The sequence below is a fragment of the Mobula birostris genome, chromosome 15 (genome assembly GCF_030028105.1).
Source record: "Mobula birostris isolate sMobBir1 chromosome 15, sMobBir1.hap1, whole genome shotgun sequence".
Taxonomy (NCBI): Eukaryota; Metazoa; Chordata; class Chondrichthyes; order Myliobatiformes; family Myliobatidae; genus Mobula; species Mobula birostris.
The window spans coordinates 62,980,876-63,001,043 of record NC_092384.1 but is presented as its reverse complement, the minus strand read 5'-3'; the positions used below and the strand labels follow the sequence as shown (position 1 = coordinate 63,001,043).

Genomic DNA, 20,168 nt, shown 5'->3' with positions numbered 1-20,168 from the left:
AGTTATCATATGAGGAATGTTTGATGGCTCTTGGTTACTCTGGATACTCCCTGGAATTCAGAAGGATGGTGGGGGGTGGATCTCATTGAAACCTTTTGAATGTTGAAAGGCCTAGACAGAGTAGATATGGAAAGGATGTTTTCCCTGGTGGGAGAGTCTAGTACAGGAGGGCACAGCCTCAGGATAGAGGGGTGTCCTTTCAAAACAGAGATGCAGGAAAATTCCTGTAACCAAAGAGTGGTGAATTTGTGGAATTTATTGCCACATGCAGCTGTGGAGGCCAGGTTGCTGGGTGTATTTAAGGCAGAGATTGATAGGTTCTTGATTGGACATGACATCGAAGGTTATGGTGAGAAGGCCATGAACTGGGGATGAAGAGGTGATAAAAAAAAAAGAGGATCAGTCATGATTGAATGGCAGAGCAGGCTCGATGGGCCAGATGGCCTAATTCTGCTCCTCTGTCTTAAGGTCTTATTGTCTTACTATTAGGCCATTCCTCCTAATGTTGGTGGATGTTGGTGGGTTTCCTTGCATGAACTGCTTGCTTCACGTCCCTCCACAATTTCTCTCGGATTAAGGTCAGGACTTTGACTTCACCATTCCAAAACATGAACTTTCTTCTTTTTAAACCATTCTGATGCTAATTTACTCTTGTCTTTTGGATCATTGTCTTGTTCCATTCTCCAACTTCTTTTCAGCTTCAGGTGATGGACTGTTACCCCGACATTCTCCTGTAAAATGGCTGGATATAATTTTGAATTCATTGTTCCCTCAATGATTGCAAGTTGTCTAGGCCCTGAGGCAGCAAAGTAACTCCAAATCATATTGTTCCTTCCACCATGCTTCATAGTTGGGATGAGGTTTTATTGTTGGTATGCAATGCCTTTTTTCCTCCAAACATAGCAAAGTGCATTTCTGCCAAAAAGTTCAACTTTTGTCTCATCTGTCCACAGAACATTGGCCCAGAAGCATTGTAGAACAGGGGTCCCCGACCGAGATCCTGTTTAATATTGACAATATTCTTGCGGACTGGCCAACCGGGTGGGGTGTTCAAGTCGGGTTAAACTCACCTCAACATGTCTTTTACAGTTAAGGTTGCCAACTTTCTCACTCCCAAATAAGGCACAAAAGTAGCAGTCAAATCCCGGGACACTTTACCCCCAGAAAGACTACCATGACCATGAAGCCTTGCGCGGGCACCTGTGTGCGCATGCATGACGTGCGCATGTGATGTGCGCATGCGCGTATGTGCCGATTTTTTTCCCCACAAATCGGTTTTGTCTTCATCTTCCCCACTATACTGTACATGCATTATTTCTAATTTATGTAGGCTGTGTATTTATCGTATAATTCCTGCTTTTACTATATGTTAGTGTTATTTATTTTCAGTTTTATGTGTTATTTGGTATGACTTGTTAGATTACTTTTTGGGTCTGGGAGAGCTCAAAATTTTTTTCCCATATAAATTAATGTAACTGCTTCTTCAATTCACGCCATTTCGGCACAAAAAGGTTTCATAGGAACGCTCTACCTTAGCGGGGGAAATATGGGACAAACCAATTTAGCCCAATATACGGGATGTCCCGGCAAATACGGGACAGTTGGCAACCCTATGTTCAAGTTCAACAGTGCGTGACAGGGAATGAAGAAAGGTGCAGCTGACTCATATCGTTTCCTCACGGCCCAGTAGCACATGTTTTATGGCCTGGTATCGGTCTGCGGCCCAGTGGCTGGGGACTGCTGTTGTAGAACTTCGAGGTGGACCTTTGCAAACTTGAGACGTGCAGCAATTTTTTTTTTTTGGAGAGAAGTTGTTCCTCCGTGATATCTTTCCATGAGCACTATTCTTGTTCAGTGTTTTTCTTATAGTGGACACATGAACAGAGACTTTAGCAAGTCTAGTTTTAGAACATAGAATAGTACAGCACAGTACAGGCCCTTCGGCCCACAATGTTGTGCCGACCCTCAAACTCTGCCTCCCATTTAAGCCCCCACCTTAGATTCCTCCATATACCTGTCTAGTAGTCTCTTAAATGAAGACTTAAATAAGACTTAAATGAAGATCTGAACACATTTTAGGTCTTATTTATGCAGAAATAGAGAAAATTCTACAGGGTTCATCAGCACCGCTGTAAATCATTGAGACCCACCATCAGTCACAACAGTAACCATTAGTTACTGATTGTTAATCCAAAACATATATAGATTTGGACTTCTATAAGGCATTTGATAGCTACCTGAACATTAGTGCACAAGATAAGTGTGCATAAAAGTGGTGGTAATATATTAACATGGATAACAGAAAAAAGTCAGGAATTTATCATGGACATATTTCATTACACCTGTGTATGCATGCATTTCTGCATAGGACAAATAAACTTCACTTTGAGCTGTATGATCATATTGCTGGTGAAAGCAATATTGGAATTTGCAATAAATTCAACTTTATGCCTCCCCTTTGGCTTAGTAACAGTTAATAAATGTTGTAATTGTCAGAAATGACAGGCCAGCCCACTGAATTTCTTACCTTCTGTTGGTAAGATCCATTTTTTTTTGGCCACAGTTGAACTATTCACCACATATTTGATTCCGCAGTTGAGAACAAGTGGTGGCTGTTATTTTTACATGTTCTAAGACAGACATCCAATGATAAATTCCATGTTTATAACAGAATGCAGAAGCATTTTGAAAGTGGGACAGCACTATGATTACCTTCATATTCTATCCTGCGCCAGTTAAATTGGCCTGACTGACATGTCTCCTAGAAGTGCTCAGAATTTAGAAAAACACCCGGAAAATTAGGGAGAGTTGCCTGTCTCTCAAGCTTCGTAAGTTATTTCTGGAAACTTCAGGGAGGCCCTAGACGCCTTTTCCTCTTTCTGTATTTTAGCTGATTACCAAATTAAAGTACACAGTTCAAGGTTCAAAATAAATATATTATCAAGGTATGTATATGTCACCATAAACCACCCTAAGATTAATTTTCTTACGGGCATTTACAGTTGAACAAAGGGATACAATAGAATAAATGAAAAACTACACACAAAAACTGACAAGCAACCAATCTGCAAAAGAAGGCAAACTGTGCAAATGAAACAAATGAATGAGTGAACGCTTGACTGATGCTTTTTTTGCTGGTGGGGGTAGGGGGTGGGGGGATCGTTGCCTTGCTGCTGCTTGTGCGTGGGAGGGGGAGTTGGGGGGGGTTTGGTGTTCTAACGTCTTAACTGTCATTCATTCTTTAGGGCACTCCTCTATTTTCATGGATGTCTGCGAAGAAAAAGAATTTCAGGAAGTATATTGTATACATTTCTCTGACATTAAATGCACATATTGAAACTATTGAATGAATAGATAAAAGATAGATAGATGGATAGATAGATAGAGAGAGAGATAAATAAACAGTACCGAGAACGTAAGTTTTAAAGTCCTTGAAAGTGACTCCATAGGTTATGGAATTAGTTCAGTGTTGAAGTGAGTGAAGTTATCAAGGCTGGTTCAGGTGCCTGATGCTTGAAACTTAATAACTGTTCCTGAACCTGGTGATGTGGGACCTAAGGTTCCTTTTATATAATTGCTGAAGGAACAGCATTACTGTTGTAGAATTTGTGCCTTGATTGTATGTGAACAAGAAATAACATTAAAATGCCAAACACCAATGGAGAAAAATATCAGCAATCTGAAAACCTATGGTCCACAATATCTGTGGAATGCACCAACAAATTTGCAGGAACATGGATGTCCTGTAGTTGCTGACAGCTTTTCTGTAGTGATTCTACAATTGTGATGCTTAACTCCTCATCGAGTCCACTGAGGTTACGTGACTCTTTGACATTTCCCCATTGTTGAAGCATCTTGTCCCAGATTTTGCTACATGTAGGGTGCTCTGCTACATTGATTTCAGTGGAAGAGAAAGACCACAAGGTATGAAGTGTTAGAATTCATATGTTATTGTTAATTGAATATAGATAAATAGATTGTATACTTACTGTTCAAATAATTCTTGATTCTTTTAATACCTTGTTTCATTTTAGTTGTATTGAAAATATTGGAATATTTTTGAATGTGCCATCATTTTAACTATTTTAACAGCCCACTTCACGGGCTTATCTAACAGGGATGTTGCTTAATTGTTTGTTAAGATATCTTGCTTAAGTTTTGCTGTTGGGACTTATTCTGGCCACCTCCATCCCACCACAATCTGTATGCACTCTAGGCCCTTCTACCAGGCCCTCGTGAGCTGTCCATCAAGTGCCTGATGTGAGACGCCTGAAGACTTTGTCCAGACACCAGCAGAGACTAAGCATTTCCATGAATCTCTCTATTTAGCAACATGAACCTGGTCAGCACCTCGACACCCTCCTCCACCACCATGTCGTCATTTAAACACAATTGGTAAGTGTTTTCTTCATGGGTTTTTGCAACGTAATTCAGCTGAAATTGGTGAAATGGGTTAGAGAAATGCAAGCACAAATTACATCAGTTCTAAAATGAGATTCTGTGATCTATTGTGCTCTTTAGAAAGTCATGCACAAGAAGCAGAATTTATCTCTTAAAGTCAATAGATCACTGGCTCAAATTAATCATCATTGCATTTCTATGTCATTACTGATCTATGAGAAGACTGAAAGCTAAGCTTTTATTGTGAATGTGCATAGTTGCTAAGTGATTTGTTTCTAAAGTATTTGTATCTTTTTTAATTTCCTGAAAACTACAGAGCGCTACCCTATCTTGTAATTGATTTTCTACTTTACACTAAATCTCATGCAGAAAGCAAGGTTAAACAACACAATTATTTTGGATACATCTCCATTTGTTGGTAGAAACACATTTATTCCTGCATGTTAGTGCTACACAATCATTTTCATGCTGATCATAAATCAATCATAAGGACACAGATATTAACAGAAGAAGATTTATCTTTGAATGGCCTGTCAAAATGAAATATGACTTATATTCAATGCAATGAGTATTTGACCCAAGGGAAGGAACATTCTGAAGTATTCCCTAATGAATTAACATTATCTATGCTTTAGTCAGTCTAACAGTTGGGATGTGAATAATACAGACATTAGTGATAAAATCAGAAAGAAAGCCAACTTTTGAATAATGTAATGAATCTAAGGATTATGTGCCTTTGGAATAAATATTTTCAAGGCAGCTTATTAAAGGTTGGCAGAATGAGGTGCAGTTGTTGTACACCAGCAGTGAACTGGGTTCGATCCTGATCTCTGGAGTTTTCATATGAGTTTCCACCCATGATCATAAGACATAGGAGCAGAATTAGGCCACTTGGCCCATCGTGTCTGCTCTGCCATTCAGTCATCTAATCTATTTTGTGCCTTAAGGAAGCATGAAAATAGGCTGAGAAGTTAAATCAAGAACAACATATGAAAAAAAAATGGCAACCCCAAAAATGAAGCTCAGACTGTATTACTGCTGAGCTGCCAGTTAAGAAAAAATAATGTTGACATAGCTTCAGAAAGCTGGGAAGGGCACAAGTCTACAGGAATAAAATGGTCTCAGTTTTACAAAGCTGAATGAATTTAATGAGAATTAATGATCCCATCACAAGCCTCCATTAACTCTCCCACTTGCTGGAGTTATAGATGACCTTGTTTCTGTTTAAAGGACACGACTCACCCTTGTAGCACCATATCTTGGTGAGGGCAATGGCAGGGATGAGTCTCAGGATGTAAGCAGATGAGGAAAATTGAATCCCACTTCAATTGTGTTTAGTTCCCATGCAATGTGGCCATAAATATCCACTGTACTATTGGAAATAATACAGGACTATCAGTTATGTGTGTAGATAGTGGGTATAGAAACCATCATTTGTGGCAGCTAATTACAGTTTGTCGAAAACTGCATCCTCTCAACTCTTACAGATAAAACTGTTGCAAGTTTCTACTGAGAGCATGTTTTCTTCTCTCCCTTTCTGAAAGGTTCAGGTCAAGTCTGATGCCCAGTATCAACATACCAGCAGCTCACTTAACAAGGAGTTTAGTACAGCCGACACATAACATCAGGAGGAACTTGGCTTCCCGAGAACTAAGTTCCCACGCTTCGATTACAGCTATCCTTGACCTGCTGGATAAAGGTGAGAGATTGATCTTGTCTCAAGAGCATACCACAGGCCTTCACTGTTGTAGGAGGACAGATCTGACTGCAGACTGTCACCTATTTGGCCTATAAATTAACTATTCTTAGCAGGGAAGCTGTTTGCCTTCCACATATTTGCAAATAATCAAAAACTGGACTCCGGCATGAGATATTGATTATACGCTCTTAAACTATTTGTAAACAGATCGCCGATGCTGCATTAATTAGGTGCATTGAACACAGAACGTAGAACAGTACAGCAAAGGAACAGGCCTTCCAGCCTACAATGTTGTGACAAATTAATTAACATAGTAATCAGATGTCTAAGTAAGTAAGTCCCTTCCACTTACACAATGTGCTCAACCTTCCTTTCTCCGCACATTCATGTGCCTGCCTAAGAGTCCTTTGAATGCTTCTGTTGCCTCCACCACCACTCCTGGCAGCACGTTCCAGGCACCCACCACTCTCTGTGTAAAAATAATTGCCCTGAACATTCCCTTTGAACTTACCTCCTCTTACCATAAATACATGCCATCTCATATTAAACGTCTACCATAACCATATAGACCTCTACGAGATCTGCTCTCACCCTCCGTTACTCTATAGAGAGAAAAAAAATCATGTATGTCCAACCTCTCCTCATAACACATGTCCTCAAGTACTAGCGGTATTTTGGCAAACCTCTTCTGCACCCTCTCCAAAGCCTTAGCATCCTCCCCATAATGGGGCAACCAGAATTGAATACAATACTCCAGATGTGGCCTAACTGGAGTTTTATAAGACAGCAATAAAGCTTCCCAACTCTTGGATTCAGTTTCTTGACTAATAATGGAAACCATGACACATGCCGCCTTTATCATCCTATGAAACTATAGAATCATTTTCATGAAGCTATGATGGAAATAATGGCTTTGTGTCCATGTTTGCAGATGATACAATGATAAGTGGAGAGGCATGTAGTGTTGGAAAGACAGTGAGCCTGCAGAAGGACAAAGACAGATAAGGAGAATGGGCAAAAAAGTGGCAAACCAAATATAGTGTAGGAAAGTGCATAGTCATGCTCTTTGGTAGAAGGAATAAAGTCATAGGCTATTTCCTAAATGGGGAAAAAAATTCAAAAATCAGAGGTGCAAAGGGACTTGGGATTCCTTGTGCAGGATTCCCTAAAGGTTAGCTTGCAGGTTGAGTCGGTGGTAAGGAAGGCAAATGCAATGTTAGCATTCATTTTGAAGGGACTGGAAAATAAAAGCAAGGATGTAGTGCTGAGGCCTTATAAGGCACTTGTTAAATTGCACTTGGAGTACTGTGAGCCCTTTGTCTAAGAAAAGATGTACTAACTTTGGAAAGGGTCCAGACGAGGTTCAGGAGAATGATCCCAGGAATGAAAGGATTAATGAATGAGGAGCGTTTGATGGCTCTGGGCTTGTACTTCTTGGAGTTTAGAAGATTGAAAGGCCTAGATAGATTGGATGCACAGCCTTGGGATATAAGGACATCCATATAAAACAGAAGTAAAGAGGAATTTCTTTAACCAGAAGGTTGTGAATCTCTGGAATTCATTCCCACAGATGGCTGTGGAAGCTAAGTCATTGAATATATTTAAAGCGGAGGTTGGTAAGTTCTTGATTTGTCAGGGTATCAAAGGTAATAGGCAGAAAACAGGAAAATGGGGTTGTGAGAGATAATAAATAAGCTATGATGGAATGGCAGAGTACATCTGTGCATTGGGTGTTGGTCTTTAGTTTTTTAATTTGGGTTCTTTTGGGTTTGTTGCTTTGTGGCTGCCTGTAAGCAGACAAATCTCAGCATGGTACTATTTATGACAATAAATGTACTTTGAATCTTCAAAACTATTTTACACTCTTTTGAGAAGTACTAGTAAACCACCAAGTTTGAATACTTCAGTTGGATAACTTACTTGGTTTCAAAATTATCCCCATGAATTTTCTAATTCCACCCATCCCACTTACTTTGATGTGCCTTATCAGGACATAAGTAAAAGAATAAACTTTATTGGTTCATCTTCCTGCACATATGTAAGAAAGTAAAGAAGATGAGAAAGTGTCCAGGCATTGCCTCCCATACTGGGAAAGTGAAATGGGTTGGAGATCAGGTGGCCTGATGTCCTCACTATATTTTATTTTGCAAACTGGACACATAAGTTCATGATACTTGGGACATGCCTGATAAATATCAATTACCATATTGGTTTTGTTATGTTTAGATTTCTCTGGCAGCTACTTTAGAAAGACTTTAGTCAATACTATGTGCCAGCAAGTAACCTGATTAAGGACTTCTCTGACAATCATCACCCTGTCATGGTGGAAAGTCTTGTGAGTTCCTGTGACCGTGAGAGTGATGCCGTCTGGACTTTAGTCATCTGGCCTTTTGCTCCTGATAGAGTCAACCCATGGCAGAAAACTCATGGACAAGGAGCAATCCAACCAAGATCTCAACAACGAAACTGGTGGAAGACGATGACACATTTCAATGGCAGTGATGACAGAGCAAGAATGCAGTGGTAAAAGGTCCTCAGTCATATTGCATTCCATGCCACTGGACGCTGACCCTGATCTGTTACGAATCATATTGTGGTTGCTTATACATCATTCCCACATTAAACAAAGTAATGGATAGGCGTTCTCCATTAAGGGAATCCATCCTAACATTCTGGATGTCAACCTCTTAGAAGGACATCATACTTGACTCGAGTGGTCATTACTACTCCTAATGAGTAAGCAGCACCGAAAATACCTGCTCTGGCTTCACAGGTCCTTGTGGTCTAATCAGTACTTCATAACGAAGTTTGTAAACAACATTGAGAGACATTTAGGCTTTGGTTGATCTTGCTGTGCATCCAGGAGGAACAGCTGTATGTCAGCACTCCTACATCTTCCATTTAACCTGGTACAATTTTATCCATGTGCTTAGCTGAAAACACTCGCCCCACCATCGTAGCTATTTACGTTCCCTCAGTGGACCCTTCAATATTTTCTGCTGCCGGGTTATTAGAAACCCCTTAATGAGCTTTAATTCTTTTCTTCCTGTCATTATTCAAATGTGAACAGAAAAATCTCTTTATCAGCACCGTCAGGAATAACCAATGCAATTCTTTCCACCTGGTTTCCTGCTAGGCATTTAAACAGACTTCCTCAGGATCATTGCATTTAATGTTTATTGGAAGTGGAAGTGTTCTTCATACTCTCAACGCCTGAGAAATGTTCATTTAGTACAAAATGTCAATTACCTCGATGGCTGTCAATTGTAAGCATTTGGCTCTTGATATTCAGCTGAATGATGAGATCACTACTCTATAACTTCATTCAATGACATTTTCTGCCCCCTTTCTTCTCTGGGGTAAAAAGTAACTCACATTGAAAGGAGCGACTCCCAGTTAATTATTGAGATTGATGTGAATTAATGCAACTTCATTCACTTGAGACTATTCTGTACTAAGTTTTCATTCATATTAGCGTGGCTGGGGAGGGCAGATGAATGGGCAGACTTTGCAGACTTCAATGAGGACAGAGTTTTTGGAGGCTGACTGTCAAGCCCTGATTCTGAGCCAATAAACTTCAGCAGTTGTGTGATTAATGGTCAGGGTGGATGCGATTGGTCAAAGGCCTGCTTTTTTCATATGATTTCCTCAGCAATTCAAGAGGAATGCTCTGAGGAAGGGTGCTAAAGTCACAGTTCTACCTCTAACACCAATTCATGACCTATTACTATTTTAAGATTGAGACATCATCAAGGCTTCTGCGAAGAAAAGGGCAGGGCTTAGTTAGCAGCAAAAATCAGAATTTGGTTTATTCACATTATATCTTTGGCAAATACTGTGTTTTGTAGTGACAGTGCAGACATTAAAAACAACTTTAATATAATTTACTTTATTTCTTGATTTTATTTATCTTCCATTATTTATTTTGAGATATAGCATGGTAATAGGACCCCCGGGTTACACTTATGTGACAATTAGCCTTCTAACCCATATGTCTTCAAAACATGGGCAGGAGCTCCTGTGGTCACAGGAAGAATATACAGACTCCTTACAGACAGCACTAGAAATGAACAAGAAGTTACAATAAGAATTACAATGGATTCTGGTTAATTGGGACACATCAGGACCAGTACATTCTGGTCCAATTAAGTGGCTGCTCTAATTAGCCAACGTTTCATGGAAATATTTAAAAATGTATGAAAAAGACAAACTACTGTTTAACTGATTAACAAATATGTGTTTAAAGGAAATACAGAACAAATTAGGGCACTACCAATACTACTGGTAGTGGTCCGTCATATCCAACAATGACGGGAAATCTGTGTGGGAGTGCTTTTAAAGTGGAAAAGGAATTGCATTGTGGCAGTTCCACTCTGTCGACCTTGGAGGCCTGGGTCCAGTGGTAGGAGTAGATGTCACAGCTGGGGTCTTCCCTGGTTACAGTGGATGACCATGGCTTCTTCTGAGCCTCATCATTCCTTTTCCTCTCTATGAAACATTGCGGAACAGGCTCTAGGCCATTGAATCTCACTGTAGATCTGATCCGCCCAGACCTCCGTATCTGACTTTGCACGTTAGGACAGGCGTTTCCATACCTCACTGTGATGGGAAGACCCACCGGTTATCCTCACCTGGTTTAGCCTGTCTGTCAAAGCAGTGTACCGGGTTGTGGCCTCTGTCACATGCAAATCGGTGCTTGGAGCCATGATAGGTATCCGATAGGGATCAAAGGTAACATTCAAGATGATTGTTGATACCTTCAAATTATTCGTAGTTCATAACTTGATGAAGTAGTGAAGTTGTTTCATTTTCACTCCTGTATGTTTCTGGCATTTCCAAGTCTGAACGCCTGAAACCTCAGTGAGCAAAACAGTTCTGAATTGTCTTACTACTTATGTCTCACCAACCATCAGTGGCCAAAATCACTGCTTTTTGAACACAACCACATGCAACTGGCACTATTCAAAACTGTTTGCTCTAAGTGCGGTGCAGTGTCTAATAGCCACACAAGCACACGCAGCAGGCACTGGATAGAAACTGTTCGGCAACAGAGTCCGGTCCCAATTAAGAGGCATATTGTCCAAAACAAACAAAGGGAATCCGGGCGCTTTTCTCAATTTGTTTTTGTTCTTTAAGAATTGTCTCAAATAAGTGGCTGCCCCAATTAACCGGAATCCACTGTACATATAAAATAAATAAATAAATAAATAGTGCAAAAAAAACAAACAATGAGGTAGTGTTCATTGGTTCATGGACCCTTCAGAGGACTGAGGATGGAAGGAAAAAAGCTGTTCCTAAAACATTGAGTGTGTGTCTTCAAGCTCCTGTATCTTCCCCCTGGTGATTGTAATGAAAGGGGGGCATATCCTGGATTGTGAATGTCCTTCTGGACGGATACTGCTTTCATAAGGATCCACATTTTGAAGAGGTCCTTGGTGATGGGAGACTAATGCTCACGATGGAGGTACTTGAGTCTACACTCTCTGCAGCATTTTTTGATCCTGTGCGTTGGAGGCTTCATATCAGCTGGTGATATAACCATTCAGAGCGTATCACGGTACATCGGTAGAAATTTTCTGCTGTCTTTAGTGACATACCAGAATGATAACATGACTAGTGCTAGGATGAGGGTGGTGCCAGATCAACAAGGCAAGTGTTGAAAGCTAATCTCTCTTTACAGGCCAAGGGGATTGAAGTGCTTACTCTCCAGGTATTTTGGGACTTCTCCTAACTAACCCCTAAGCACCATAGCCCTGATACTTCTGGAATGCACTGTGTCTCCATTCATGCACACTCCTTCACCATCTGGGAGCATCCCTAGGGGCCTCCGAGCTGCAGAGGTAAGATTTATTTCATTTTCCTGTGGGAATGGGTAAAGAAGGACCTTTCCTTCAAGTCCTTCCAGCAGCCATCTTTTATCTTTTATCATCTTTTATCAATGATGTGACATTGGGTGGACACAAATGATCCCAAGAGGAGGAAGGAAGTTCTCCCAAGAGCTCAAACCAATACTTACTTCTCAACCAATATCACAGAAATAACAAGTATTTTAATCATAAATCACAAAGCAGTGGAACTTGCCGAGTATAGAATGAATACCGTACATTACAGTGACTGCATTCCAGAGCTACTTACCTGAGTGACTGTACTTGTGGGCTTCCTGTGCCATAGACGGTATTATATGATTATAAAACCATGTTTAAATATATATTCAACATTTTCTGCTTTTAGTTCAGATTACCAGCAGCCACATTTTCTTATTTCACATTTATCAATTTATCCTATTTATAAAACAAATACTAAACATTTTCTATTTTCAAATTTCTGCCAAAACTTAAATTATTAAGCCATTTAAAATGCATGTTTGGCAGTGATATTGGCCAATATATATGTTACTTTAATGCTGCATGTTACACATTAAAGTTAACTCAATGCCAGCTTATATCACTGCCAAAAATTGCATTTTAGCTGGCTTAATAATCTACTTATTACCTGAATACAATTTGAATTAAGGCAAATGATGGAACATCTTGTGAAAGCAGCACTTTATTGGATTGGATTTCATCAGCTGCCTCAATGATGTTTTGTTTTTATTTTATACCTCAAGTTTGAACTTTCTATCAGAACTGTAATAGAAAGGACATCTCAGAACAGACAGTGTGTCTTCATGATTTCCAACACACACTGGCAGTGATTGCTGACAGCATAATTTAACAATGGATGCAGAGTACTCAGTTTCCCTTGACCTGAGTGTATCTCTGAGCAAATCCAGTTACATTCCTCTTCCTAGACAGTCCCTCAATGTCAGAAGTCATTGATCCTCATTCTCCTCAGCCCTGAACTGATTCCATAACATATCAACTTAATTTCATGGACGCTACAACTTATGTTCTTACTATATATGTACATATTTATTCATTTGTTCGTTCCTTCCTTCATTTATCCCTCTGTCTATTTATCTCTATATGTATGTGTGTATCTATCTGTATATCTATTCCTTTCTTTCTGTTTTTGTATTTGCAAAGTTCGTCTTGTTTTGCACAACTAGTGTTTGCCAGTCTTTCTTAGTGTGTATTTTTCATTGATTTTATTGTATTTCTTTTTTTTACTGTCAATGCCTAAAAGAAAATGAATCTCAAAGTAGAAAATGGTGTTATATGCATACTTTGATAATAAATCTACTTTGAATTTTGAGCAGATTGGGCTAATCTGAAACAAACAGAAATTACTCCAGGTAGGGATGGATGTGTTTGCAGTTGTTTGCTTGGGGTGCTTGTATCAACAACAAATTGGATTCAAAGTTGTAAACGTCATTCTACATGTTTTCTCTCCATTTTCAAAATTCATGAGCCAGGGATTCCCTGAGTCAAAGAAGATGTTACAGTTTTTCCAGGAGGCTTTGAAAAAATCTTGTTTTTTTTTTCTCTCAGTGGGGCTCAGAATGAGATGTGTTTCAGGAAACTAGTGTCAGGCATACAAACGATGGTACCTGTGAATCTGAACCAATTGAGTGTCACAAGAATATCAGTGTTTGGGATGTCGAACTAGGAAAAGACACGGACAGCAACGATGAAGTTGATGATGACTTGGATCTCGGTTTTTGATTGAGCACGTTCTCACATGATCGACATATTGCAGTTTAGTATCTCAGGTTGGAGTGACCTTGGCACTGAAATGAAGTGACATGGGTTGAACAGTTTACATTTGCCCTGAAATTAGCCTCACTTCGGTCTTTTGCAGCTGAGGTGCAACAGGACAGATGGGCAATAGTGTTGGTATAGCGACACAACCTTTGGTAATAGAAGTCTGCACCAAGATCGGGTCTGGTGTAGACATGCTATAATTTTGTTATAATTTGTTTTAACAAGATGAAGACAAATTTTGCATATTTGATCAGATTGTCCCTCTCACTGGACAGAGATAAAGGCTTCTGAAATGTCTTCTGAGGCGATGTTATTTCAGGACCAGATTCAGATTCAGATTTAGATTTATTCGTCACATTCACATTGAAGCATACAGTGAAATGCATCATTTGTGGTAACAAGCACCATACCCACGGATGTGCTGGGGGCAGCCCGCAGGTGCTGCCACACATTCTGGCACTAATGTTCGCAATGTTCAGCGGAACAGCACAAGCAGCAGCAACAACGATGTCAACAGAACAAAACAAGACAGCAACAGCAAGACCAAACATCTTTCCCACCCACCTACCCACCCCTTCATTCACACAGAAAAACTTGCAGACCCGGGAGAGATCACCTCCGAGCCCCCAGTCCTTGGTCTCGGACTGTAAGACTCACAGACATTGGGTTTCCAACTTCCAATTTCTGCCCAGACTAGCAGAATTGACTTTCAGGACTCAACCTCCAGACTCATCGATTTTGGTCTTTGACGTTTAGGCTTTCTACCTTAAAATTTGCTGAGATCTGGAGTTCGATCTTTAGCTTTGTTATTTTGCCATTAGCTCCTGCCTTTTGGACAGGGTTTGTGATGAAGGTGGACCAGACAGTGTGCTGTGGATAGAGTTAAGTGTTCAAGGCACTGTCTGAATCTGTCTTCTTGCCCTTGTTTTTAAACTTATAGATGGAACGCAGTAACAGGACCGACTGCCGCAATGAGCCCAATCCACCCAATAACACCCATATGACCAATTAACTTACAAGCCCATATGTCTCTGGAATGCAGGAGGAACCTGGAGCACCTCGAGGAAATGTATGCAGTTTCAGGAAAAATGTTCAGACTCCTTATAGACAGCATTGTGATGTCTTGATAAACTCTTCTACCTTCTTGACTGTCATACGAATGTTCCCTTGAATAACTGGACCATAGGTAACCTAGGCCACACTGAAGAATGTGCATTTTGTGGTAAACCATGTATATATGTTGTAACTCGGTTATCTGTCTGGACACACCCCTCTGCTGACTGCCCCTGTGGCTCCTCCCACACTGTCCTGTATAAAGGTGTTCGCCTTGCCCCTCCCCCTCAGTCCGGGGGCAGACACTCACTGTAGAGGTCGTATTGTACAGCAAATAAAAGCCTTTCAGTATTTTACCAAACCTCAGTCTTTTGGAGTAATTGAAGGTGCTTCACATCTTTCGTTCCTGTCAGTGAGTTTCAGAACCATCTTTGCATCAGCATGGAATACCTGCTGCTTCTTGGTTTTCATGTGTTTGTAGAGTTGTTTAATTTCCTTTCATATGTGGGGAATTCCAACCCAGGACTACCAAGCACGTGTCCCTTTCTTTCCAGTCCTGATAAAAGGTTTGGGCCCAGAAGACTGACTGTTTATTTTCCTCCTTAGATGCAGCTTGAGTTCCAGCATTTTGCACGTTTTGCTCAGGGGTGCATTGCCAATTTTTTAGGTGCCGGAGCTGTACGAGGGGTGATTGATAAGTTCATGGCCTAAGGTTATACTGCTCTCGTTACATGCACGTGCAGTTCAACTCTTTGAGTGATTATGCAGAAAGTTTGAAGTTAATAACTTTTGTAGTAATTCTGTTTCAGATAATTGAAAAATGCTAGGTTTTCTAAAATTGACTCCTTCCACCTTAGGCCACGAATTTATCAATCACCCCTCGTGTATCACACCCAGTTTGTGTACCTGCTCATTTCATGTACTGGGCAACATCCTTGCCCCATTCATGTAATGAACAGGTACACACAAATTGGGTGTGACATATATATGAATAGGGCTTCTTATAATGTCAAGCACTAAACCAAGATGAAAGAAATATATGAATTCCAGAGCTCCACAGAAATATAGTGATAGTTAAGACATTAACAAGATTATAGCCTATCGCTACATTTCAGTGTATAACTCGTATAATAAAACGTATAATACTTAATTTAATAATATGACAAAGTATTGCACGGTTGCACTCACTAATTATCATAAAATATAATTATCACAGATTTTGTCACTTTTACTGTTATCAGTCTCTTGTACGTTATTCTTGTTACACTCCTCAGCTTGTTTACGAAAGAAAAAAGTTAACATTGTTTAACATTATAGAAGCCATGGGGTTGTTAGTGAGAAAAATTTACTTTTGTATTAGCGAGTAATCCATGGACCACCACAGATGTAGCCTTACTGATACAACTGAGTCAGAGCAGACAACAGGGCCCTCAGCGCTTAGCAGTGTTCCTGAGCAGGTATAAAAATAACAGAAATAAAGCAAATAAGCTTCTTACACTTTTAGCCACCTAAATTGGAACCAAGTAATCAAGTGTGAAAAAAGGTCTAATGAACTATTGCTAAAGCCACAAATATTGCTGAATATTAGTATCAAAAGCGATAGGTTGGCAACTCCGCCTCGTACCGTTTCTCTCGCAGAAACGGTTGGACAGGAAGTGTACCTGTGAGTGTTGATACTCACAATATCCTCACACGTCGGGTATTACATGGTTAGACCAGTACAGATTCTGTTTAGTCTTTAAATGTATAAAAAGTTAAAGAAGCTTGAATCTTTACATGAATGATTATCGTATCTCTACGAATAAAAAATATTGTATCTTGGAAGTGACAAATGTTAACAGGGGAGGAGAGCAATCATTTGGGAGGTTTGGAAATGCGTTTCGTCTCGTTCATTGTCTCACTAAATTACTCTTTTTCCTATCAACACAAAGAGAAAACGAGCCTCTTTCCAATCAACTATAGTTGGTGGAGCTTGGCCAAGGGGTTGATCTGCTATTAATGATAGTTGAAATGACGTAAAACTAGTTTATCGTCTGGAAATGTTTTTTTTTCCATTTGGCTTGTAAAAAAAAAACTAAATTCACTTTATCCAGGTGTAGAAGAGGATTTTGGATGATTATCTTGAGTATTTCACCAAAATCAGTCCGAAGAAAAGCGAGCAGTGAATTTTTCTTTTGTTATTTTTGACTTTTAACTTTGGGTTTCGATGTTCATTCCTTGCTTAATACAGCTCCGACCTGGAATCCAGTGGTGCCCATTGGAAAGAGCGGAAAAATGTTCACACTTGTGTACAGTCGTCCCTCGACTGGAGAGAGGCTGAGGATCTGTGAAATGGCGGGAAGCTATAGCAGGGTATGCTGGGAAAGCAATGGGTCGAGCCAGGACGAATTACACAAATACCTAAATAAAAAACAGTCACAGCTCCAGGATTTCACCAAAAACGATCAAATATCCTGTTCCGATGTTATTAGTGGTATTTTCCCCACCAGCCACCAACCCCTCTCCCCAACCCCCGCTTCTGTAAAATTCCATCTATTTAATATGCAGCTGCTGTTAAATTCCCCGCTTGCTTATTTTGACTTTTTTTTACAGAGGTGTTGGAGTGGTGCTCCAGTGATCTCCGGCAGCACTGCACCCCTGGTTTTGCTCAAGATTTCCAACATCTTCAGAAACTCTTCTATCTTGTGGTTAATTACCTGTTGGACCTCCAATTATTTATCAAACCAATCCTCAGAATTAGAATCAGAATCAAGTTTATTATATAATGGAAAATCTCTTGTTAGGTGACAGCAGTACAGCACAAAGACATAAGATTTACAATAACTTACAAAATCAATAAATAGAGCAAGCGAAAGGAATAGTAAGGTCATTTTCAAGAGTTCATGGATCATTGAGACCATGTTGGAGGGGAAGAAGCTGTTCCTGAATCATTGAATGTGGGTCTTTGGAGTCCTGCACCTCCTTCCTGACACTGGTAATGCAAAGAGGGCATGTTCCAAATGCTGAGGACCCTTAATAGTGAATTTCACCTTCCTGAGGCACTCTTTCTTCATGCACTCATGCTGAGCTCATCAATTTCATCAACTTTGTCTCCAACTTCCACCCTGCCCTTAAGTTCCACTTGGACCATTTCTGACACCTCCCTCCCCTTTCTCAATCTCTGTCTTCATCTGTGAAGACAAACTGTCTATTGGCATGTTTTATAAACCTACCAATTCCTATGGCTATCGTGACTATACCTCTTCCCACCCTATCTCTTGTAAAAATGCTATTCCGTTTTCTCATTTCCTTTGTTTCCTCCACATCTATTCCCAGGATGGAGCTTTCTAGTCCAGCACATCAGAGATGTCCTCCTTCAAAGAATAGGGTTTCCCTTCCTCTGCCATTGATGCTGCCCTCACCCGCATATCCTCCACTTCCTGAACATCCGTATTCACCCCATTTTCTTGCCATCTTAATAGGGATAGAGGTCCTCATCTTCTACCCCATGAGCTTCTGCATCCGACACGTCACTCTCTGCAACATCTGCCATCTTCAATGGGATCCTACCACCGAACACATCTTTACCTCATCCCTGGTCTCTGCTTTCCACAGGGATCGCTTCCTCCATGATTCCCTTGTCCATTCATCCCTCCCCACTAATGTACCTCCTGGCGCTTATCCCAGCAAGTGACAGTTATGCTACACCTGCCTATTCACCTCCATTCAGGGACACAAACAGTCCTTCCAGATGAGGCGATTCTTCATCTGCAAATTTGTTGGGGTTGTCTACTGTATCTGGTGCTCCTGATGTGGCCTCTTCTACATTGGCGAGACCCAACATAAATAGGAGGAGCTCTTTGCTGAGCACCTGCACTCCATCTGCTAAAAGCGGTATTTCCTGGTGGCCAGCTATCTTAATTCCCATCCCCATTCCCATTCCAACAAGTCAATCCATGGTCTCCTCTTCTGTTATGATGAGACAATTCTCAGAGTGGAGGAGCAACACCTCATATTTCGTTTGGGTATCTTCCAATGTGATGGCTTGAAAATCAATTTTTCCTTCTGGTATTTTATTCCTTTTTTTCTTCTTCCCCCATCCTTCCCTTTTCTTCTATTCCCAACTCTGGCCTCTTGTCGCTTTTCCTCACCTGCCCATTACCTCCCCCTAGTGCTCCTAATTATTCCCTTTCTGCCATAGTCCACTCTCCTCTCGTATCAGATTCCTTCCTGTCCAGACCACCCACCTTACTCACACGTCTAGCTTCACATATTGTATCACCTTTTAGCTATCATCCTTCCCCTCCCCCCTCCTTTTTTGTTCTGGTATCTTCCCCTTCGCAGTACCGATGAAGAGCCTCGGCCTGAAATGTTGACTGTTTATTCATTTCCATAGATGCTGCCTGACTGACTGAGTTCCTCCATCATTTTTTGTGTGTCGCACTAGATTTCCAGCATCTGCAGAAGTTCTTGTGTTTACTTTCTCTCCCTCCAAGTCTCATTCCATTTGATTCAACACTGCCATTCTTTAGCATTGCCACCACCAACCTAAGTGAGCAACAATAGAAGCAAGGCCAACTCAAAGAACAAGGTGGTGGGTACACTTTCTTCAATTGCTGCAGTAATGTCACTGACATGATGGGGAGAGTGATGACCATTATGGAGATGGGTGAACCTACGGCTCCCTGAAGCTTAAGCTTATCTGAGACCAAGTGTCTGTTATTAGAGACAATTTAAGGGATTCGCCGGATGGATGGGCTCCTGTGTCTTTGGGGATATGAGATGAGCAAAACCATCATGCGATTCTCAAGGACTTCAAACATGAATATTTGGGTAATGGTTCAGTTGCCACCATATTTCTGGTGCCAGGCTGAAACAATAGCAGATCTGCTGGTGGTCATCTGTGGGTAATGTGGACATCCTGATGGCCTCCCACATGTACAGTAACATAATCTATTAAATTTCAGTGCTGGAATAAACAATGTTGCCGTGAGGTTTTGTTTTTGTCCCTCTGATGAGTCAAGGTTATGTTATAGTGCGGCCACGCTTCAAATGGAGGAGGAGGACTCTGCTGGAGTTGCCTCTCCCTACTCCTGCTTTGCCAATCATAACATTCCAGGGAATTGCACCCCCAGCAGAGAGGTCACCCAGGACAGTCAGTTCTCTCCCTTTGGACATTTGCAAAATATTTTCCAGGGTGTAAGTAGAATTCCTTCTTGATGTCATCATACTTCTCAGGGGTAAAGCTCATGTGCTAGTTCAATGTTCGAGTGAGCTGCAGCATCGAGATGCTCATTCTGCTCCTCTGCCCATCCCCAGGAGGATTACCAAGACACCATGATCATCTATGTTTTGGACAAGGATCACCGAAATGTAGATCATTGCATCCATTA

At 40.7% G+C, this 20,168-nt stretch overlaps 1 protein-coding gene across 1 annotated transcript in view; it reads left to right on the top strand.

Moving 5' to 3' along the window:
* Positions 1-20,168, top strand: part of LOC140210705 (forkhead box protein C2-like) — a 231,001-nt gene that overhangs the window by 192,291 nt on the left and 18,542 nt on the right. The window contains exons 3-5 of the transcript XR_011889284.1: positions 4,217-4,395; positions 5,946-6,100; positions 11,781-11,940. The gene's annotated coding sequence lies outside the window, so the exon portion shown is untranslated. The remainder of the gene's footprint in view (positions 1-4,216; positions 4,396-5,945; positions 6,101-11,780; positions 11,941-20,168) is intronic.